The sequence below is a fragment of the Mustela erminea genome, chromosome 2 (genome assembly GCF_009829155.1).
Source record: "Mustela erminea isolate mMusErm1 chromosome 2, mMusErm1.Pri, whole genome shotgun sequence".
Classification (NCBI taxonomy): Eukaryota; Metazoa; Chordata; class Mammalia; order Carnivora; family Mustelidae; genus Mustela; species Mustela erminea.
Genome location: NC_045615.1, coordinates 4277743 through 4301080, shown reverse-complemented (window position 1 = coordinate 4301080; position 23338 = coordinate 4277743). Strand labels below are relative to the sequence as shown.

General features: G+C 37.7%; 1 pseudogene; it reads left to right on the top strand.

The window, feature by feature from the left end:
- The first annotated feature begins 6526 nt into the window (after nt 1-6526).
- On the top strand, nt 6527-7329 carry LOC116584109 (annotated as a pseudogene).
- The last annotated feature ends 16009 nt before the right edge of the window (nt 7330-23338 follow it).

Here is a 23338-nt window from a genome sequence, read left to right as displayed (position 1 = left end):
GCCAATAATATACTCTGCATCTCACAACCTCCGTAACCCTATCCCCAGATATGGCAGGACCTGTAAATGTAGTCATCCGTGCAAACCAGCGTTTCACCAGACATCCCCAGAGTCCAGTATCTTAAACTCGCCCGATCATCAGAATCACCTGGGATGTTTTTGGAAAACACGGATTCTTGGATCCCAATCTAGATGGTTTTCTTTGAGTAAAGTCTGTGACAGCGCCATAGCATCTATAGTTTATAAATGCCTACAGGTGATGGGATGACCAGCCAGAAGTGAGAACATACTGCCTGAAGCTATTCCAACCCAGGTTTGTTCTTTGAATTGAAATATTTTTGCTTTCCTCTCTTCTAAAACCTATCAGATCTCCATAAGCACACATTTTCCAGGCAGATGTTATCCTCAACTCCACTTCTTAGACTTGGATCAATTCAGAATATAATTACCACGTTCTCCCTTATACCAACCACACAAGGCCAGGCAGGACTCTACTTCTACTTTTGTCCATGTCTCAAGGGGTAACATGAGCAATGCCTAGATGAATAACCTGGAAAGTCAGCCATGAAACTAAAGTCAAGGACTTTACGAAGATTGGATGAAATGCCAGAACAAAGAAGTCAAACATGCCTGAAGGAAGAGGCACAACATCCAATAATCAGGCAAGAGAATAAATAAGGAGTTTTGCTGGGAATGGAGATTATAAACATACATGGAGATGATATATATATAATTCATTTCACCTTTATTTTGGGAATCGCCATTTCACCCACAATACATCTCCCTCCCTGAAGAAGTACATTTTTTCCTTCTGAAACTTCATTAGGAAATGTTTGAGTGGCAGAGCTAAGGGACAGTGTTGTGGTAGGAATTTCCAACCTTTTCTACAAAAGGACTTAAAGAAGGCAATGGCATTGCAAATCCAAATCCTTCCAAATCTCACCCAGGCAATTTGCAGATATATTTCCTTTTTTAAAGATTTATTTATTTATTTATTTATTTATTTATTTATTTGAGAGAGAGAGCTAACAAGTGGGAGGGGCAACAGGAGAGGGAGAGATAGAATCCCAAGCAGACTCCAGTCTTAGTGCAGAGCTTGACACAGGGCTCGATATCACCACCCTGAGATCTCACAGAAACCAAGAGTTGGACACTTAACCACACAGGTGCCACTACAGATATATTTCTTTGTTCTCCTAATTATTCAGCAGGTAACTGTTCATTGAAGTACAAGCATGCACACACGCATATCCACATCCCTCCTGAAAACCACACATCAAATCTCATAGACAGCAGAATATGAACTCCTAAGAAGGGAAAACTTTTTTTCTTCCTGTCCCATAATCTATGATGATGATCGTGAGTGGACATAGATAATATCTTGTCAGGGCTTCCCTGAGCATTGTAGAATGTTTAGCAGCACCCCTAGCCTCCACCCAGCACGTGCCAATACCACCACCCTTTTCCCTTGAAGACCACCAAAAATGACTCTGAACATTGCCAAATGTCGCTGGTGGGGCAAAATTGTACCCAACTGAGAACAACTCCACTAGTTTGTATAACAAGATGTTAGGGTAAACCCAACTCTATCAATAATTACATTAAATTTAAATAAATTAAATACTTCATTAAAAGACTTTTAGAATAGAAGAAAAGGTGAGACCAACTGTATGCTATCTTTAAGAAATTAAATTTTAATGTAATGAAAAAATAAGTTTAAAAGTAAAAAAGTAGGAAGAAAGATGCCTTATACAGACATAAATAATAAAATAGCTATAGTTTACAGACCTATTTCTCCTTTCCTATCAGGGTGTTTTTAAAAAAAACAAAAAAACTTATCAGTTCAGTCTTGTTCAAAATATTCCAAATTTGGAGTTAGTAATTATTGAATCCTTACTCTCTGTAAACTGTATGAGGAATAGTGCTAGCAACCAGGGTTACAGAGGGAGGTAAAATACTCTCACCAGTAGAATGTACAGGAATTCTTTGTACTATTTTTACAACTTTTCTGTAAACCTGCAATTATTTCAAAATACAAAAGTTAAAAAAAAAAAAAAAAAAACCACAGCCAGTTCTGTGTTCTGCATTCTGATTGGTTTAAAAAAAAAAAAAGTCCTTTTTAAATTTAATTTAATTTTTTCAGTGTTTCAAGGTTCATGGTTTATGCACCACACCCAGTGCTCCATGCAAAACGTACCCTTCTTAATGCCCACCACCAGGCATGGGCAGAACTGGAGGAGATTATGCTGAGTGAGATAAGTCAATCAGAAAAAGATAATTATCATATGGTTTCACTTACTTGTGGATCATAAGGAATAACATGGAGGACATTAGGAGAAGGAAAGAAGAAGTGAATTGGGAGAAAACAGAGGGGGAGATGAACCATGAGAGACTGTGGACTCTGAAAAAAATATGTCCTATAAACAACTATAACTAAATTTGGAGAATAATGATAGTATATGAATTTTTTTAAATGCCAAAGGTGACAAAAAAATCCTCACCAGGAGCTCATAATACAGCTAGAGGTACAGGTAGAAGACAGGACCATCTGAGCTGAGGCTGAGGTAGCCCCAAGTGCAATGGAAGCGTTTTGAAGTCTATTGCTCATTCAGTAATATTTTTCACTAAAAGCATTTGAAGTTTTTAAATATCATACTTAGAATCTTGTCAGAGTGTGTGAGGGAAGAAGCTATTGCTTTGCTTCATCAATTCCAGCCTTAAAATGCATTCCTAGTGAAAATTAGCAAGTCACTCAGGTTACCAACTACTGGGAGGCTGACAAAGTGGTTGTGCTTCTGTTGAACAGCTAACTTCCTACAAGAATCAGAACTGTGTCCTCCCTTATATATTGCTGCCACCTAGTGATCAAATCTTTCCATGCTATGCTGAAAATCAATAATTATAAAATAATAATCTAGATCTCCATCCTAAGAAGCTAGAAAAACAAGGATGAATGATACCCAAAATAAGTAGTAGAAATACTAAATAATAAATAGATGTCAGTAAAATTAAAAATAGACAAACCAATAGGGAGATCCCCTAAGGCAAAATCTGGGGCTTTAATCAATAAAAAGATCAATAAAATTGATAAACTATGGTTACACTGATCAAGAAAAAGGAGAGGAGATACAAATTATCAACATCAGGAATCAAATAAATGTCAGGACTACAGATGTTATAAACATACAAAAGGAACTGGGGAATATGACAAACAATTTTATGCCAATAAACCTTAAAACCCAGATGAAATGGACAAATTCCATGAAGATAAAAATGACCAAAGTTGATGTTAATACAAGAAGAAAAAGCAAATCTCAAATACTCTTATATCAGAGAAATTGAAATCATTTTATATATAAATGTGTGTGTGTATGTGTGTGTGTACACCTTTCCTCAGACTTTTAGGTGACCCAAATGATACCACTGATGAATTCTACTGAACAGTTAAAGAAGAAATAGGACCAACCCTAAACAAACTCTTTCAGAAAATGGATAAGAAGCAAACACTGCCCAACTCATTTTGTGAGAACAGAATTATTTTTTATCTAAAGCCAGACAAAGTTACCTCAGAAAAAGAAAACTCAGACTAGCATTTGTCATGGACACAAATGGAAAAATAAAATTATCAGCAATCTATCCTAGCAATAGTATAATATAACCTAGTATAAAAAGAATAATACATTATGACCAATCCCACTTTGTTTAAGGAAGGCAGTATTGGTTTAACATTCTAATATCAGTCAGTATAATTCATCACATTAATGAAGATGAAAACACATGTAATTTTTTTAATAGATGCAGAAAAAGAACATTTGACAAAATGTTCATGCCCATGATTAAGGACATTTCTGAAAACCTTATAGTTAACATACTTCCCTAAAATAAGAAATAAGCCAAGAATATCTACTTACATTTATTGGCAGCATAATAGAAGCTTTAAGCAGTGCAATAAGGAAAAAAAAAAAGGCTTGCAAATAAAAAGTAAATTTATCTTTATTTATAGAAGACAAATAATGCCTTAAGTGATCTGTAATAAAAGTAATATGACTAACATTAAGCTCAGCAAAGAGGCAGATATACAAAACGTACACTAAATACTATCAACAAATAATTCAAAATGAAATTTTAAAGACACAATATATAATAGCAACAAATATCATGAAATAATTAGGGCAAATTTTTTAAAATATGTATGAAATTGGTACACTGGATATTATAAAACTTTGGTAAGAGAAATTAAAGGGAGCTAAATAAATTGAGAAATAAACCATATTTATGTATTGGAAGATGCAAAGTTGTTACAACATCAGTTCTCCTGATATACAGTAAGACTGAGGATTAGCTACTGTTGTTGCTAATAACAGATTTTTATGATTGTCATGTATACTTTCATAACGTGTGACAAAAATTAAATAGCTCAGACAAATGTTAAAAATTATTCTTATAGCAGGCATAACTCTGAGGTTTATACTTTTTTATGATAAATCAATTCTTCCTAAAGTTCTCAAACTGTGTGCCAGGGCATAAAAGTTTGCCACAACAAACTCACAGTATATTTTACTTTTTCTAGGCAAGGGCAGTGATACTCTGTATCTTCCTTACCTGAAATATACTAGTTAGAGGTAGTTTACAATTTCAACAGTGGATTATGCTATGTTCCTTTGATGACACATCTCTGGAGATGTTTTTTCAGTGGATGATATTTTTAAAAGGGTGTGAAAATCACTGTAGAGGAGGAAATGAGAATGATGGTGTCTAATTTCATTTCAGGCTTTAAGAAGTTTATCTAGGCCTAACAGTCACACACACATTAATAAGTAATTATGGTTATTTAAAATGAAACAAAAACATCACTTTTTCTTTTAATTTACATGTATCATGCTTTTCAAATTACTATTAAATTGTTAGCACATAATATGCATCATGTTGGTTGTACCTAACTACTCAATAAGCAGAACTTTCAGGTATTTCTTTAGTCATAGGGACACCACGGAAATTATCAGATTACAAAGGATGCAGTAAATCAAGAAATCTGAGAACTTTGGAACTAATCATTTAAGAAAAATACCTATTAGTGATCAGTACAATCCAGTCTGTACTACTTTAGAATAGAAGTCTGAACATTTTAATGATCAACATCACTGGGTATCAGGGAAATACAAATCAAAACCACAATGAGATACCACCTCACACCAGTCAGAATGGCTAAAATTAACAAATCGGGAAATGACAGGTGTTGGCGAGGATGCAAAAGGGAATCCTCCAACACTGTTGGTGGGAGTGCAAGCTGGTGCAGCCACTCTGGAAAACACTATGGATGTTCCTCAAAATGTTGAAAATAGAGCTACCCTATGACCCAGCAAAGATACAAATGTAGTGATCTGAAAGGGCACATGCACCTGAATGTTTTAGCAGCAATGTCCACAATAGACAAACTATGGAAAGAACCTAGATGTCCATCTACAGATGAATGGATAAAGAAGATGTGATATATATATACAATGGAATACTATGCAGTCATCAAAAGAAATGAAATCTTGCATTTGCAACGATGTGGACAGAACTAGAGGATATTTTGCTGAGCAAAGTAAGTCAATCAGAGAAAGACAATTATCATATGATCCCTCTGATATAAGGAATTTGAGAGGCAGGATAGGGGTTTGGGGGGTAGGGAAGGAAAAAATGAAACAAGATTGGATCAGGAGGAAGAAAAACTGTAAGAGACTCTTAATCTCACAAAACAAACTGAGGGTTGCTGGGGCATGGGGGAGTAGGGAGAAGGTGGTTGGGTTATGGATATTGGGTAGGGTATGTGCTATGGTGAGAGCTGTGAAATGTGTAAGACTGATGATTCACAGACCTTTACCCTGGGACAAATAATAAATTAGATGTCAATAAAAATAATTTTTAAAACTAAATAAATAAATATAAAGCTTTGATGAACAACACAGAAAAAGAAGTCTGCACATTTTCTATGGAGGACCACATTAAATATTTAGGCTTTGCGGTCTATATTTGGTCTCTATTACATAGTGTTCTTTATTTGTTTGTTTTTTGTTTTTGCAGCCCTTTAGAAAGTAAAAATAATTCTTACCTCACAGGTCATTCAAGAAACAGGCCATGAGCTAGTTAGGGGACCACAGGTGACCCTTAGCCAGTCCCTGTTTTGGAACTTTGAGAAACACAGCTAATTTTATGGCTATAGTTTGGTACCAACTTACTGATCAACATAATAAAAACATTAATATTTACCAAAAGTTGCAAAGCACATTTGGTATTACCAAGCTCAGAGACATTACGTTTTTTACATTATAACATGTCAGATACTGGTTATTGTCCTTCTCCCAGTCGCTTCTGCCTAGGTGGGGGTCACAGGGAAGTTACCATTGCCTTTGACAGCATGAACTTGATCACAGACCTCTGTGTTACTTCCACCTCATTTGTGTTCTCTTGTTTGCTTTGCACATGCTAATTTTAATTACTCTTTAAGACAACTTCAAAAAAGAAACAAGAGTGAGGTGTAAACATGGGGAAAAAGAAAGCAAGAAAGTTTATGACCATGAAGCAAATGTTTAGTTACTGAGGTCAGAGGCTTAAAGAGAAGGAGAGATTAAAATCTAAAAAGAAAGAAAATATCCCAGTGCACTCAAAGAAAGAGAAGACCCCCAGCATCCTTCCTGTTTACTCTTCCAAGATAACACACAGCTGGACCCACCTTAACACATCCTAGCAGAAACCAACTTTATCAACTTTTCCATTCAGGCCAGGCTTGACTAAGTACAGTTAATGATGGAGTGTCTGTTTGCCAAGTGTATCCCTTGAATAACTGACTTCACAATGGTTAAAATTGAGGAATTGGAGCAAAAGTATCCAGTGGCCCTAAGGATTGCCAAAGACCCAAGATTTGAGCGATGACCAAGCCACACAAAGGAGCCTATGCAGATGACAGCTTAGTACAGAGAGTAACCCAACACAAGTGTTATACTTGGCCACAACTAGCCTGGATCTTAAAAGAAGGATGGGGAAGATCCCTAGAGTTCCCATAATATATATCTCTTTTCTTTCTTTCTTTTTTTTTTTTAAGATTTTATTTATTTATCTGACAGAGAGAAAGAGTCACAAGTAGGCAATGAGGCAGGCAGAGAAAGAGAGAGGGAAGCAGGCTCCCAGCTGAGAGGAGAGCCCAATGCGGGACTCTGGGATCATGACGCGAGCTGAAGGCAGAGGCTTAATCCACTGAGCCACCCAGGTGCCCCCATCATGTAGATTTCTAACCATGGGTACAACACTGAGTGGATGGCAGATGACTATGGAGGCCCTTGGTCCTAATTCTTAAAGATAGAGTTGATTATCTTTATGTACCTTTACCAACTTTTTCTGTTGCCAGTTCATATAGCAATACTTTATAGCATGAATTATTTCACTTACTCATTTGCTCTGTTATGAGCTGAGTATGGTTAAATAGTCACTTTGTCATGTTATTTTGAAATTGATATTTTGTATCATTTTAAATTTAGTTGCATCTTTTTATGAATCAGTTGATTGCTCACATAAAAATTCATCAGAAAAGTGCATAATAATTTGTCATTTGAAAACAAAACCTTATGTACAGAAGTATTTTACTGGCCTCCTCTTCACCCAATTCATTTCTACCATAGGGCTAGGGGGATGAGCAAACGCATGTCACGCAACACTGGACAGATGAAGTCAACAACAGTGTATTAGTGTATTAGTCATGCATGCACAAAGCCTAGGGGAGGAGGCTACTGTGTCATGCAGAACCACGTAAAGGTTGCATTTAGGAACAAAGTGAACAACCAGGGACTATTGGAACTAGACTTTAGTATCAAGAAAATATTATGCTCCCTGATCCCTGTGGGAAGATGTGATTGGCTTGTTTGAAAAATTCCATGGGCTGTCAGGGACCTCAAGGACAGGAGGGAACAGTACCTGGTCTCTGTAATAGGAAGGCTGCTTGGCTAGGAGTCCATCTGTACAGGAGCAGAGTGAGAAGTGAAGCTTGCAGATGAGCCATTTAAGTTCCTCCCTCTTGTCTCCAAAAATCAGGGTACATATAATATTGGGCCTTACTTTTAGGCTTTAAGCCACAAGAGGCAAATAATATAACAACATGGTTATGATCATTATATTTTTCTGTGTAAATATAAAATATAAAAAGATACACCTTGGGATGCCCGGGTGGCTCAGTCAGTTAAATCGAAAGTTAAGCTTTTGATTTTTTATTTCAGCTCGGGTCCTTATCTCAGGGTCATGAACTTTAGCCCTGTGTCTGGCTCCCAGCTGAGCTCTCTGCCCCTTCCCATTCCTTACCTTGAAAAAAAGAAAAGAAAAAGAAAAATTCAAAACAAAACATGTCAGTCATAAAAATAAAGATAAGTAAGTCAAATTCTCTATAACATAAAGGAGAAAGAAACTAATAAAGTGATTCTGAAATTTAATTTATTTGCTTGTTTTTTATTTTTTTTTAAATTTTTTAAGATTTTATTTATTTATTTATTTGTCAGAGAGAGAGGAGCGAGAGTGAGCACAGGCAGACAGAGTGGCAGGTAGAGGCAGAGGGAGAAGCAGGCTCCCTGCCAAGCAAGGAGCCCGATGTGGGACTCGATCCCTGGATACTGGGATCATGACCTGAGCTGAAGGCAGCTGCTTAACCAACTGAGCCACCCAGGCGTCCCTATTTGTTTGTTTTTTAAAGATTTTATTAATTTATTTAACAGACAGAGATCACAAGCAGGCAGAGAGGCAGGCAGAGAGAGAGGAGGAAGCAGGCTCCCTGCTGAGCAAGCCAGATTTGGGGCTCGATGTGAGGCTCGATCCAGGACCCTGAGACCATGACCTGAGCCTGAGCCGAAGGCAGAGGCCTTAACCCACTGAGCCACCCAGGCGCCCCTTTAATTTGTTTTATAAAATCTAAACTTAAGCCCTGGGGGAAAAAAAAAAAGCACAAAATGATACAGATAGCAGTAAACTGCTAGTCAAACTCACAAAGGAGAAAATAAAGATTTTAAAATATCAATAATGTCAGTATGTAACTTTGGTACAATGCTGAAAGAATATGTACCATAATCAAATAGGATATCGCCCATCTCAGGAATAAAATAATATGTTTCAATTTTTATTGACAATATGTTTATTAAAGTACCAGGTCCAAGAGAAAATTATTTTACAACAAAATTGGCCATAGTCGTATTAAAGTGTCACACTCACATGTCTGTTTTAAAAATCAGGAAACGAGGGGCACCTGGGTGGCTCAGTGGATTAAGCCTCTGCCTTTGGCTCAGGTCATGATCTCAGGGTCGTGGGATTGAGCCCCACATCAGGCTCTCTGTTCAGAAGGGAGCCTGCTTCCCCCTCTCTCTCTGCCTGCCTACTTGTGATCTCTCTGTCAAATAAGTAAAATCTTTAAAAATAAATAAATAAATAAATAAATAAATAAAAACCAGGAAACTAGGTCTAGAAGAATATTTTCTAAGCAGAATTTTTTTGGTGGAAGGAAATAAAACTTAAGGTAAAGACATGGAATTCAATTCAATTCATGGAATTTTTGATGGAAGGAAATAAAATTTAAGGTAAAGACATGGAATTCACATGTCATATTCACATTTTCTAGAATCTCTAGCAATTCAAGAAAACAAGCAAAAAGAAACATGATTGAAACAATGGAAAGAAACCACTGAAACTGATGTAAGAAATGTGAAACCACAGTAAAATGTGACTGGCCATCCACTAGAAGGGCTGTTTTCAAGAAGGCAGGTAATCACAAATGTTAACAAGGATGTGGATAAATTAGAAGACTCGGGGCAACTGGGTGGCTCAGCTGGTTAAACATCAGACTCTTGCTTTTGGTTTAGGTCACGATCTCAGGGTCCTGGGATAGAGCCCTGCATCAGGCTTTGTGTTGGGCATGGAGCCTGCTTGAAATTCTCTCTCTCCCTCTGCTTCTGTCCCTCCCCACCCACAAAGGAAAAAATAAATAAATAAAACCTGAAAGCCTCATACACCTCTTATGGGAACATAAGATTTACAGACATTTAGAAGACCTAAAAATAAGCATAGAGTTATCACGTAATCTAGGAACTCCACTCCCAGATATGTATATACCTGAGTGAAATGAAAATACATGTCCACACAAAAACTTGTATATAAATGTGCACAACAGCATTATCATAATCACCAGAAAGTGGAAACAAAAACAACCCAATGTCTATCAACAGATGAATGGATAGATAAATATGGTGTATCTGTATATTGAAATATTAGCTAGCCCTAAAGTGGAATGAAGCTCTGATACATACTACTACATGCATGATCCTTGAAAACATTCTAAATGAAAGAAATTGAACACAAAATCCACACTGTATGATTTCACTCATATAAAATATTTAGAATGGACAAATGTACAGAGACAGAATACAGATTCAAGGGTGCCAAGGGATGGGGTGAGGGTCAGGAACAGCAAATGATTTATCATGGTGTCCTTTGGGGGTGATGAAATATTCTGGAATTAATGATCTGAATACATAACTCTGTGAATATCTTAAAGCCCATTGAATTGCAATCTTTAAAACAGTGAATTTTTCAGTATGTGAATTATATCTCTCAATAAAGCTATCATTAAAAAATATCCAGGACTGGAGGGCCTGGGTGCCTCTGTCAACTGAGCATCTGAGTCTTGATTTTGGCTCAGGTCATGATCTCAGGGACCTGGGATCAAGCCTGCGTTGGACTCTACACTCAGCGGGGAGTCTGCTTGAGGATTCTCTCCTCTCCCTCCACCCCTCCCCCAACTTGTGTGCTCTCTCTCTCTCATTCTCTTTCTCTCTCTGGAATAAATAAATAAATCTTAAAAAAACAAACAAACAAACAAAAAAAACAAAAAACAAAACAAAAAACCAAAAAACAAACAAAGAAAGAAAAGAAAAGAAAAAGAAAGCCCAGGCCAAGATGGAGTGACAGAGACTGAATTTACCCTCACAGCAGACACTAACAACTTGAAAAACTTTGTTAAACAGTCTTCAAGAATTTAGATATTTAGCAACTGAGGACACTGATTCCAGCATAAGAAACGTGATGGTGAGCCCTACATTTGTTCCAACCTGGAGAGATTTTCCATGACACAGCATAAGAGGGAAGACTCAGGCATTGTCCTGTAGTTTCCCTGAGTTATAATGATGGTGGAAATTTTGAGGAGACCAAAACAGCCAGAGTTCTTGGGCCAGAGTTTCTATCCTAAAGCATATGTCCGTACATAACTTATACACAATGCTCATAACAGCTTCATATGTAATAGTCAAAAACTGGAAACAACTCAAATGTCCATCAACAGGTGAGTGAACAAATATAATGTAATATATTGTGAAATACTACTCAGCTTTAAAAGAAATTAATTATTGGTACATATAAACAACATGGATAGATCTCAGGATAATTATGCTTAAGATTGTGTTTTTGGTGTTGTGTTTTGGTAATATTTTGTTTTTTGATTTGGTTGCTGATTATCAGGGTATATTTGGTTGATGAAAATTCACATGATATGTATAGTTTTCTAAATGCATATTATATTTCAATAAGACAAATTTACAAGTCATTGACTTTTATAGTTTTGGCAACATCTAGTTTAAAAATAATATGAAATAGGAAATTGAAATTGAAATAGGATATTGAAAATAGGAAAAAAGTTATCTTTGGAATAAATTTAGTAAATTTATCCTTATGTGAAAATATATGCAAACTTTGTTATAAAACATAATTAAATATGTGAATCAATTGAACACTTACCTAATACGTTCAAATGTATTAGGTCATCCTAAGATTCCTCTGGAAACAAAAACCATGAGATAGAAATGTTGAGAAAAAATGTTTTTCAGAGAGAAAATAGAGGAGAGAAAAGTTGCCCTACTCACTGATACTTGTCTTTGTTTTTGCAGCAGAAGAACCTGTTCCTAGTTCCTATGCTTAGAAACTCACTTTCCTGAAGAAGCCAAGGACTTCCTGAAAGATTTATAAATGCAAAATCTTTGCATTCCCAACCCCTGTAGCTCAAGTTTGGGTCGTCATATGGTTAACACCATGTTGATCAGACATGCCACTCCTCAGGTTGTAATTGGAAATTAATATTGTATTGACAGGTAGTAGTAAAGGCAGCTACTCCTTCCGATTTCTAACAGCAGCAGGGACAACGATTCCACTGGGATTGTCCAGCACCAGGAATATGTCCTACATGGTCCCGGCAGTAGCCGAAGAGGCTGGAGAATGAGTGGAAGCATTCTTCCCGTCTAGGTAAATTTATGCCTATTTCTCCAGCACCTCAAGAGATTATGCCAGCTACCACTATCTTTAGCAGTCCTTTCTTGTGTATATAAGCCTATCATTCTTTTTGCTTATAACAGTGTTTTGTTGGACTCTTTACATTATAAATTAAACTCTCATGTTTACCACTAAACTAACACAAAGGTTAGCACTGGGAATGATTGCCATCAACAACCATTCCACCAGGCAAGTTAATGAAATGTAGGATTTATCTGTCTTTGTTCGTGCTGACAGCAGTGAAAAATCCTGCAGTTAAGGGCTGGAACTCTAGCAACTAGGGGCATGCATTGGCTGTCTGCGGTCACATGTAATAAAAGACCCACGGAAAGCAAAGCTTGGGAGTCTATGTGGCCTGCACAATGAAGAATATATAGGGTTTGAGAATTTCAAGGGACTGGAGGTGAGCCAGTTACTTCTAATAGTGGTGGACAAACTAAGCACAGACTAACAACTTGAAAGTCTAAGATCCTTAGCTCAAGGTATAGATTTAAAAGCAGAAACTTTTAATAACTCTAATACAGCTAAAGTCTCATCCCTTGCACCCTAAAGCTGGGATGGCCAATGAAATAAACCTTATGGGGCACCTGGGTGACTCAGTCACTGCCTTCAGTTCAGATCGTGATCCCGTGGGGGGGGACTGAGAACCCCATCTTGGGCTCTCGCTGGGTGAGAAGCCTGCTTCTCCATCTCCCACTACCTCTCCCCCACCACCACTCATGCTTCTCTTGCACGCTCTCTCTCTCATAAGTAACTAAAATCTTAAAAAAAAAAAAAAATGGGAGGAGGAGGAGTCAAGATGGCGGAGAAGTAGCAGGCTGAGACTGCTTCAGCTAGCCGGAGATCAGCTAGATAGCTTATCTAAAGATTGCAAACACCTGAAAATCCATCGGCAGATCGAAGAGAAGAAGAACAGCAATTCTGGAAACAGAAAAACAACCACTTTCTGAAAGGTAGGACCGGCGGAGAAGTGAATCCAAAGCGACGGGAAGATAGACCCCGGGGGGAGGGGCCGGCTCCCAGCAAGCAGCGGAGCAACGGCGCACAAAATCAGGACTTTTAAAAGTCTGTTCCGCTGAGGGACATCGCTCCAGAGGCTAAACCGGGGCGAAGCCCACGCGGGTTCAGCGTGGCCTCAGGTCCTGCAGGGTCACAGAAGGATCAGGGGTGTCTGAGTGTCGCAGACCTTGCGGGTATTGGAACGGGAAAGCCGGCTACAGAGACAGAGCCGACAGTAAGCTCACAGCTCGGTGTTACCTTGAACTGGTCGCAGGCTCGGAGAGCTCGGAGCGCGGCCGGAGGACAGGCAGACGGGAGTAACTGGGCGCTGTTCTCTGAGGGCGCACTGAGGAGTGCGGCCCTGGGCTCTCGGCTCCTCCAGGCCGGAGACCAGGAGGCCGCCATTTGTATTCCCATCCTCCGGAACTCTACGGAAAGCGCTCAGGGAAAAAAAGCTCCTGAAAGCAAACCCGAGCGGATTACTCAGCCCGGCCCCGGGTAAGGGCGGTGTAATTCCGCCTGGGGCAAAGACACTTGAGAATCACTACACCAGGCCCCTCCCCCAGAATATCAACAAGAAATCCAGCCAAGACCAAGTTCACCTACCAAGGAGTGCGGTTTCAATACCAAGGAGAGCAGCAGAATTCCAGAGGAGGAGAAAGCCAAGCACGGAACTCATGGCTTTTTCCCTGTGATTTTTTTTTTAGTCTTGCAGTTAATTCAATTTTTTTCTTTTTCATTTTTTTGTTTTTTTCTTTTCTCGCCTTCGGGTAAATTTTTTTTTTTTAACTGTTACGTTTTTCTTTTTTAACGATTTTTTACTAGTTTATCTAATATATATATTTTTTCATTTTTACATTTTTCTCAGGTGTTTTCCTTTTTTTTTGTTAATTCTTTTCTTTTCTTTTTTCTTTTTTTTTTCTTTCTTTCTTTTTTCTTTTTTTTTCTTTCTTCCTTTTTGAACCTCTTTTTATCCCCTTTCTCCCCCCTCACGATTTTGGATCTCTTCTAATTTGGTTAAAGCATTTTTTCCTGGGGTTGTTGCCACCCTTTTAGTATTTTACTTGCCCCTTCATATACTCTTATCTGGACAAAATGACAAGACGGAAAAATTCAACACAAAAAAAAGAACAAGAGGCAGTACTGAAGGCTAGGGACCTAATCAATACAGACATTGGTAATATGTCAGATCTAGAGTTCAGAATGACAATTCTCAAGGTTCTAGCCGGGCTTGAAAAAGGCATGGAAGATATTAGAGAAACCCTCTCGAGAGATATAAAAGCCCTTTCTGGAGAAATAAAAGAACTAAAATCTAACCAAGTTGAAATCAAAAAAGCTATTAATGAAGTGCAATCAAAAATGGAGGCTCTCACTGCTAGGATAAATGAGGCAGAAGAAAGAATTAGTGATATAGAAGACCAAATGACAGAGAATAAAGAAGCTGAGCAAAAGAGGGACAAGCAGCTACTGGACCACGAGGGGAGAATTCGAGAGATAAGTGACACCATAAGACGAAACAATATTAGAATAATTGGGATTCCAGAAGAAGAAGAAAGAGAGAGGGGAGCAGAAGGTATACTGGAGAGAATTATTGGGGAGAATTTCCCCAATATGGCAAAGGGAACGAGCATCAAAATTCAGGAGGTTCAGAGAACGCCCCTCAAAATCAATAGGAATAGGCTCACACCCCGTCACCTAATAGTAAAATTTACAAGTCTCAGTGACAAAGAGAAAATCCTGAAAGCAGCCCGGGAAAAGAAGTCTGTAACATACAATGGTAAAAATATTAGATTGGCAGCTGACTTATCCACAGAGACCTGGCAGGCCAGAAAGAGCTGGCATGATATTTTCAGAGCACTAAACGAGAAAAACATGCAGCCAAGAATACTATATCCAGCTAGGCTATCATTGAAAATAGAAGGAGAGATTAAAAGCTTCCAGGACAAACAAAAACTGAAAGAATTTGCAAATACCAAACCAGCTCTACAGGAAATATTGAAAGGGGTCCTCTAAGCAAAGAGAGAGCCTACAAGTGGTAGATCAGAAAGTAACAGAGACCATATACAGTAACAGTCAACTTACAGGCAATACAATGGCACTAAATTCATATCTCTCAATAGTTACCCTGAATGTTAATGGGCTAAATGCCCCTGTCAAAAGACACAGGGTATCAGAATGGATAAAAAAACAAAACCCATCTATATGTTGCCTCCAAGAAACTCATTTTAAGCCCGAAGACACCTCCAGATTTAAAGTGAGGGGGTGGAAAAGAATTTACCATGCTAATGGACATCAGAAGAAAGCAGGAGTGGCAATCCTTATATCAGATCAATTAGATTTTAAGCAAAAGACTATAATAAGAGATGAGGAAGGACACTATATCATACTCAAAGGGTCTGTCCAACAAGAAGATTTAACAATTTTAAATATCTATGCCCCCAACGTGGGAGCAGCCAACTATATAAACCAATTAATAACAAAATCAAAGAAACACATCAACAATAATACAATAATAGTAGGGGACTTTAACACTCCCCTCACTGAAATGGACAGATCATCCAAGCAAAAGATCAGCAAGGAAATAAAGGCCTTAAACGACACACTGGACCAGATGGACATCACAGATATATTCAGAATATTTCATCCCAAAGCAACAGAATACACATTCTTCTCTAGTGCACATGGAACATTCTCCAGAATAGATCACATCCTTGGTCCTAAATCAGGACTCAACCGGTATCAAAAGATTGGGATCATTCCCTGCATATTTTCAGACCACAATGCTCTAAAGCTAGAACTCAACCACAAAAGGAAGTTTGGAAAGAACCCAAATACATGGAGACTAAACAGCATCCTTCTAAAGAATGAATGGGTCAACCGGGAAATTAAAGAAGAATTGAAAAAAATCATGGAAACAAATGATAATGAAAATACAACGGTTCAAAATCTGTGGGACACAACAAAGGCAGTCCTGAGAGGAAAATATATAGCGGTACAAGCCTTTCTCAAGAAACAAGAAAGGTCTCAGGTACACAACCTAACCCTACACTTAAAGGAGCTGGAGAAAGAACAAGAAAGAAACCCTAAGCCCAGCAGGAGAAGAGAAATCATAAAGATCAGAGCAGAAATCAATGAAATAGAAACCAAAAAAACAATAGAACAAATCAACGAAACTAGGAGCTGGTTCTTTGAAAGAATTAATAAAATTGATAAACCCCTGGCCCGACTCATCAAAAAGAAAAGAGAAAGGACCCAAATAAATAAAATCATGAATGAAAGAGGAGAGACCACAACTAACACCAAAGAAATACAAACTATTATAAGAACATACTATGAGCAACTCTACGCCAATAAATTTGACAATCTGGAAGAAATGGATGCATTCCTAGAAACATATAAACTACCACAACTGAACCAGGAAGAAATAGAAAGCCTGAACAGACCCATAATCAGTAAGGAGATTGAAACAGTCATTAAAAATCTCCAAACAAACAAAAGCCCAAGGCCAGACGGCTTCCCGGGGGAATTCTACCAAACATTTAAAGAAGAACTAATTCCTATTCTCCTGAAACTGTTCCAAAAAATAGAAATGGAAGGAAAACTTCCAAACTCATTTTATGAGGCCAGCATCACCTTGATCCCAAAACCAGACAAGGATCCCATCAAAAAAGAGAGCTATAGACCGATATCCTTGATGAACACAGATGCGAAAATACTCAACAAAATACTAGCCAATAGGATTCAACAGTACATTAAAAAGATTATTCACCACGACCAAGTGGGATTTATTCCAGGGCTGCAAGGTTGGTTCAACATCCGCAAATCAGTCAATGTGATACAACACATCAATAAAAGAAAGAACAAGAACCATATGATACTCTCAATAGATGCTGAAAAAGCATTTGATAAAGTACAACATCCCTTCCTGATCAAAACTCTTCAAAGTGTAGGGATAGAGGGCACATACCTCAATATCATCAAAGCCATCTATGAAAAACCCACCGCAAATATCATTCTCAATGGAGAAAACCTGAAAGCTTTTCCGCTAAGGTCAGGAACACGGCAGGGATGTCCATTATCACCACTGCTATTCAACATAGTACTAGAGGTCCTAGCCTCAGCAATCAGACAACAAAAGGAAATTAAAGGCATCCAAATCGGCAAAGAAGAAGTCAAATTATCACTCTTCGCAGATGATATGATACTATATGTGGAAAACCCAAAAGACTCCACTCCAAAACTGCTAGAACTTATACAGGAATTCAGTAAAGTGTCAGGATATAAAATCAATGCACAGAAATCAGTTGCATTTCTCTACACCAACAGCAAGACAGAAGAAAGAGAAATTAAGGAGTCCATCCCATTTACAATTGCACCCAAAACCATAAGATACCTAGGAATAAACCTAACCAAAGAGACACAGAATCTATACTCAGAAAACTATAAAGTACTCATGAAAGAAATTGAGGAAGACACAAAGAAATGGAAAAATGTTCCATGCTCCTGGATTGGAAGAATAAATATTGTGAAAATGTCTATGCTACCTAAAGCAATCTACACATTTAATGCAATTCCTATCAAAGTACCATCCATCTTTTTCAAAGAAATGGAACAAATAATTCTAAAATTTATATGGAACCAGAAAAGACCTCGAATAGCCAAAGGGATATTGAAAAAGAAAGCCAACGTTGGTGGCATCACAATTCCGGACTTCAAGCTCTATTACAAAGCTGTCGTCATCAAGACAGCATGGTACTGGCACAAAAACAGACACATAGATCAATGGAACAGAATAGAGAGCCCAGAAATAGACCCTCAACACTATGGTCAACTAATCTTCGACAAAGCAGGAAAGAATGTCCAATGGCAAAAAGACAGCCTCTTCAATAAATGGTGCTGGGAAAATTGGACAGCCACATGCAGAAAAATGAAATTGGACCATTTCCTTACACCACACACAAAAATAGACTCAAAATGGATGAAGGACCTCAATGTGCGAAAGGAATCCATCAAAATCCTTGAGGAGAACACAGGCAGCAACCTCTTTGACCTCAACCGCAGCAACATCTTCCTAGGAACAACGCAAAAGGCAAGGGAAGCAAGGGCAAAAATGAACTATTGGGATTTCATCAAGATCAAAAGCTTTTGCACAGCAAAGGAAACAGTTAACAAAATCAAAAGACAACTGACAGAATGGGAGAAGATATTTGCAAACGACATATCAGATAAAGGACTAGTGTCCAGAATCTATAAAGAACTTAGCAAACTCAACACCCAAAGAACAAATAATCCAATCAAGAAATGGGCAGAGGACATGAACAGACATTTCTGCAAAGAAGACATCCAGATGGCCAACAGACACATGAAAAAGTGCTCCATATCACTCGGCATCAGGGAAATACAAATCAAAACCACAATGAGATATCACCTCACACCAGTCAGAATGGCTAAAATCAACAAGTCAGGAAATGACAGATGCTGGCGAGGATGCGGAGAAAGGGGAACCCTCCTACACTGTTGGTGGGAATGCAAGCTGGTGCAGCCACTCTGGAAAACAGCATGGAGGTTCCTCAAAATGTTGAAAATAGAACTGCCCTATGACCCAGCAATTGCACTATTGGGTATTTACCCTAAGGATACAAACGTAGTGATCCAAAGGGGCACATGCACCCGAATGTTTATAGCAGCAATGTCCACAATAGCCAAACTATGGAAAGAACCTAGATGTCCATCAACAGATGAATGGATCAAGAAGATGTGGTATATATACACAATGGAATACTATGCAGCCATCAAAAGAAATGAAATCTTGCCATTTGCGACAACATGGATGGAACTAGAGCGTATCATGCTTAGCGAAATAAGTCAAGCAGAGAAAGACAACTATCATATGATCTCCCTGATATGAGGAAGTGGTGATGCAACATGGGGGCTTAAGTGGGTAGGAGAAGAATCAATGAAACAAGATGGAATTGGTAGGGAGACAAACCATAAGTGACTTTTAATCTCACAAAACAAACTGAGGGTTGCTGGGGGGAGGGGGTTTGGGAGTAGGGGGTGGGATTATGGACATTGGGGAGGGTATGTGCTTTGGTGAGTGCTGTGAAGTGTGTAAACCTGGTGATTCACAGACCTGTACCCCTGGGGATAGAGTATTATGCCTCCATCAGAAAGGATGAATACCCAACTTTTGTAGCAACATGGACGGGACTGGAAGAGATTATGCTGAGTGAAATAAGTCAAGCAGAGAGAGTCAACTATCATATGGTTTCACTTATTTGTGGAGCATAACAAATAGCATGGAGGACATGGGGACTTAGAGTGGAGAAGGGAGTTGGGGGAAATTGGAAGGGGAGGTGAACCATGAGAGACTATGGACTCTGAAAAACAATCTGAGGGTTTTGAAGGGACGGGGGGTGGGAGGTTGGGGTACCAGGTGGTGGGTATTATAGAGGGCACGGATTGCATGGAGCACGGGGTGTGGTGCAAAAATAATGAATACTGTTATGCTGGAAATAAAAATAAATTAAAAAAAAAAAAATGAACCTTTCAAGTTTCAGTAAGACAATAGATCATATGCCCATTAAATTTTTTTCTATTATTATATCTTCCAAATTTTTTCTAAAATATTTGTTGTTATGTTTTATTCATGATGGCTTCATTTTTTTATCTCATAAGTGGAATATTTCACATTCACATTATAATTTGTTATTATAGGGAATATCTAAAAATTTTCATATATTATAATCATTCACTTAAATCTCTTGGTTCTAAACGGTTGTCAAATAATTTATTCATTTTCCTGGTAGGTACATCATCCATATGCAATAATAATTCTCAGTTTTTCTTTCCAATATTTATATATTCTTTCCCCCTAGAAAACATATTGCCTTATTTATTTGTGTACATCTTTTAATCTCAAGTATACTAAAGTATTTCCCATTTTTGAATAAATATTGAGTTTTTATTTTCAAATATTTTTCCAACATCTTTTGAGTTTACCCTATTTTTCTTACATTTGGTCTATTAATATGGTGAAATATGTCAACTGATTTTCTATCAATGTTCTGTCTTAGCCTGGGCCACAACATTTTATTATTCTCAGGGGACAAGCCTAAGTGATTTAGGAAGATTTCAGGAACTGACTTGAGTCCACACCTCCGGGTCCTTAACACTTCCTAGAGCTGACCTGGCAAGAAGCAGAGTAGGAGAAATGATATTTTCCTGTTTTCACTTCAACCTGTCCCAGGGCCAGAAAACACACGAGCCAGGGTGTGAAATGAAAAAGAAGAATAATAGCAATTTAAGAAAAGAAAAACCACACACTTTGTTAGGGAGGGGTGGAATTTTTTATTGTTCTTCACCAACCAAATAGGATCTATGGTGATTTTATAAGGATCAACTAACTTCCATGTTACCTCTTACCTTATCTATCTGAGTTTTGTTCCTTGAAGATAGTACTTGACCTTTAATGTTAGTCATGTTCCAACTTTTTTTTCTTTTGTTCCAGCTCTATTAGGTTTCCAATACAACATATTCCACTTCTTGGAAGAGCTAATCATTGATGGCTTGCACTATCTGTGAGCAGCACTGACCCAGCAGGTAGAGTTCCCTAGGCATGCTACTTAATGGTAGGAAACTTTTCATATAACTATGTGCACTCAGGTTTCAAAACTATAGTGATTCTTAAAATCACCAGTTTACGTATTAGAAATGAATGATCTGCTTAGAGTAAAGGTTAAAACTTGATACATGTCAAAGTATAAATTGTGCTCTCATACCTTAAATACGTTGTAATCTTCTAATAATTTCCATAGCAAAGGTAATGTATGCAAGGGAACAGAGTGGATTAATTTTTTTCATAGTATCACCCTTTAAGAGAGGAGAAGAAATTAATGGTTTTTAAGGCTAGATATTATTTGTGTCTTTATTAACATTCTTTCACTGACTAAGGAGTAAAGCCAGGGTCAAGCCACAGAACTACTGATTCCACCTGTTGGTCGTCCTGCATACTATACAGCCTGGCAAAGCTAGGCTCAGTGGATTCAATTCAGCCCCCAGACTTTTATAAAGACCTCATCAACAGCTGATCCTTTCTGTCTATCCAATGTCACCTGTTCTTCTAGGTTCAACTCATCTCACTGTCCTTTGTTCTGATTGCTGCAAAATGGACTGTTCTCCCTTTCCCCTGACCAGCAATAAAATTCAGACTATCATTTAAATTTTGGCGCTCATATGGTTTTAATATATCCATATATTCTGACTTAGTACTTTATTGCTCTCAAAGTTTTGTCAATTAGATTTTACCTCAATCTAATTTTTTTTGCCTCAGCTTCCTTACACTGACAAAATCCAACATCAAGTTGAGTATCTGATACCCGACATTATATATGATTAAATAGAATTATTCGTAGATTCAGAAAGTCCCCAAAGCATGAGGACAGAGAAGAACCTTGGAAATTCACCTTCTCCTACTTCATTGCCTCTGCGTCCACGTTGATGATTGAAGTGAATAAAAGTTTTATTACAGAACATAAGAAAAATTAAACGGTAAGAAACTATAAAGAAATTAACTAAATGATATTTTTAAATTGAAGCCTAAATAAACCATAATTATAACTAGTACAGTGACTTTAATACTATGTTCCTTCGAGTTCTGGGATTCTCTAAAATATATCAGGGACTTTGGGGAGATGAAAAGGAAAGAAGACTAAAAGTCATCCTCTTCAACACAGCCTGAGCCAGAATAGCTCCACTATCATTTATTTTATATTTTGGGTTGTATGGGCTATTTCTTCCATTAAAAAGAGCCTCGATTGATTAAATTAATTAATAACTTTAAAAACCACTCATTGGGTTAAATGTTTTTCTTTTAGGTATAAAGAAAATAACAGGTCAGCAAGAAGAAGTTACTATCTGACCTTACCCAGCTTGACAATGTCAGACTTGAAACAAGAGACAGATTTAGGAAACACGTATAAAGAAAGGCTGTTTGTTCAGTACTTCTAAATATCTTCATGTATTCATCACGCAGCCTCCAGTTTAGAGATATAAAGATTTGCCCTAACAACTGGTCGAGGGATTAGATTACCAAAAAAAAAAAAAAGTATATATATATATATGTATATATATATATATATATACATATATATATATATATAGTATCTGTCCTTTCTCATTCAGAAAGATGGTGATGCTATTTTTAAAAATTTAAAAATGTTATTTCTTCAAATGTTATTTTGACTGTGGACTCTGAGGAACTAACTGAGGGTTTTGGAGTGAGGTGGGGTGGGAGGTTGGATGAGCCTGGTGGTGAGTATTGTGGAGGGCCCGTATTGCATGGAACACGGGGTGTGGTACATAAATAATGAATTCTGGAACACTGAAAAGAAATTTTAAAAATAAATAAAAATTTAAAAAAATTTTGTTAAGTTACAAAGAGAAAATAAACTACACATTTCATGATAAAAAAAATATTAAAAAAAAACAGTAAAGACTACTTGGCGTTTTATACATAGAAATAGTTTTGCTTAAAAAATATTAATCTAAGAAGCCACATATGCTTTAGTTATACATCTTTCCCCCCTTAAATTGACATGTTAAAGGGAATAGTTTTTTTGTCAGGGGTTTAAGCTTCACGGGTGAAGTGATTTCTACCTAAGGAAGCCACTTGAGGGCACCAAAGGCATTTCTCTCAAAGTCTGCATCCGTTTAGAGGAGGCCGCTTTCCACCTCATTGTAAATTTAGAGGAAGTGGGTGGAGAAGACCAAGGTCTGGGAAAATGACCATAATAATAGTACCTTGTGTTTATATAGCACCTTTCTTCAATTAGCTCAGCATGTTTGGATATGATTATTCAGCTGGGAGCTTCCAGTTGTGGGAAATGAGGCACAAGGCAAACACGTGGCCTAGGTGGGACAGAGGGCGAGACTAATTCTTATTCATTTCAAATGCTCATTCATTATTTTTACACTAAAAAGCTGATGTGTGACCTTTCCTGTCCATTTCCTT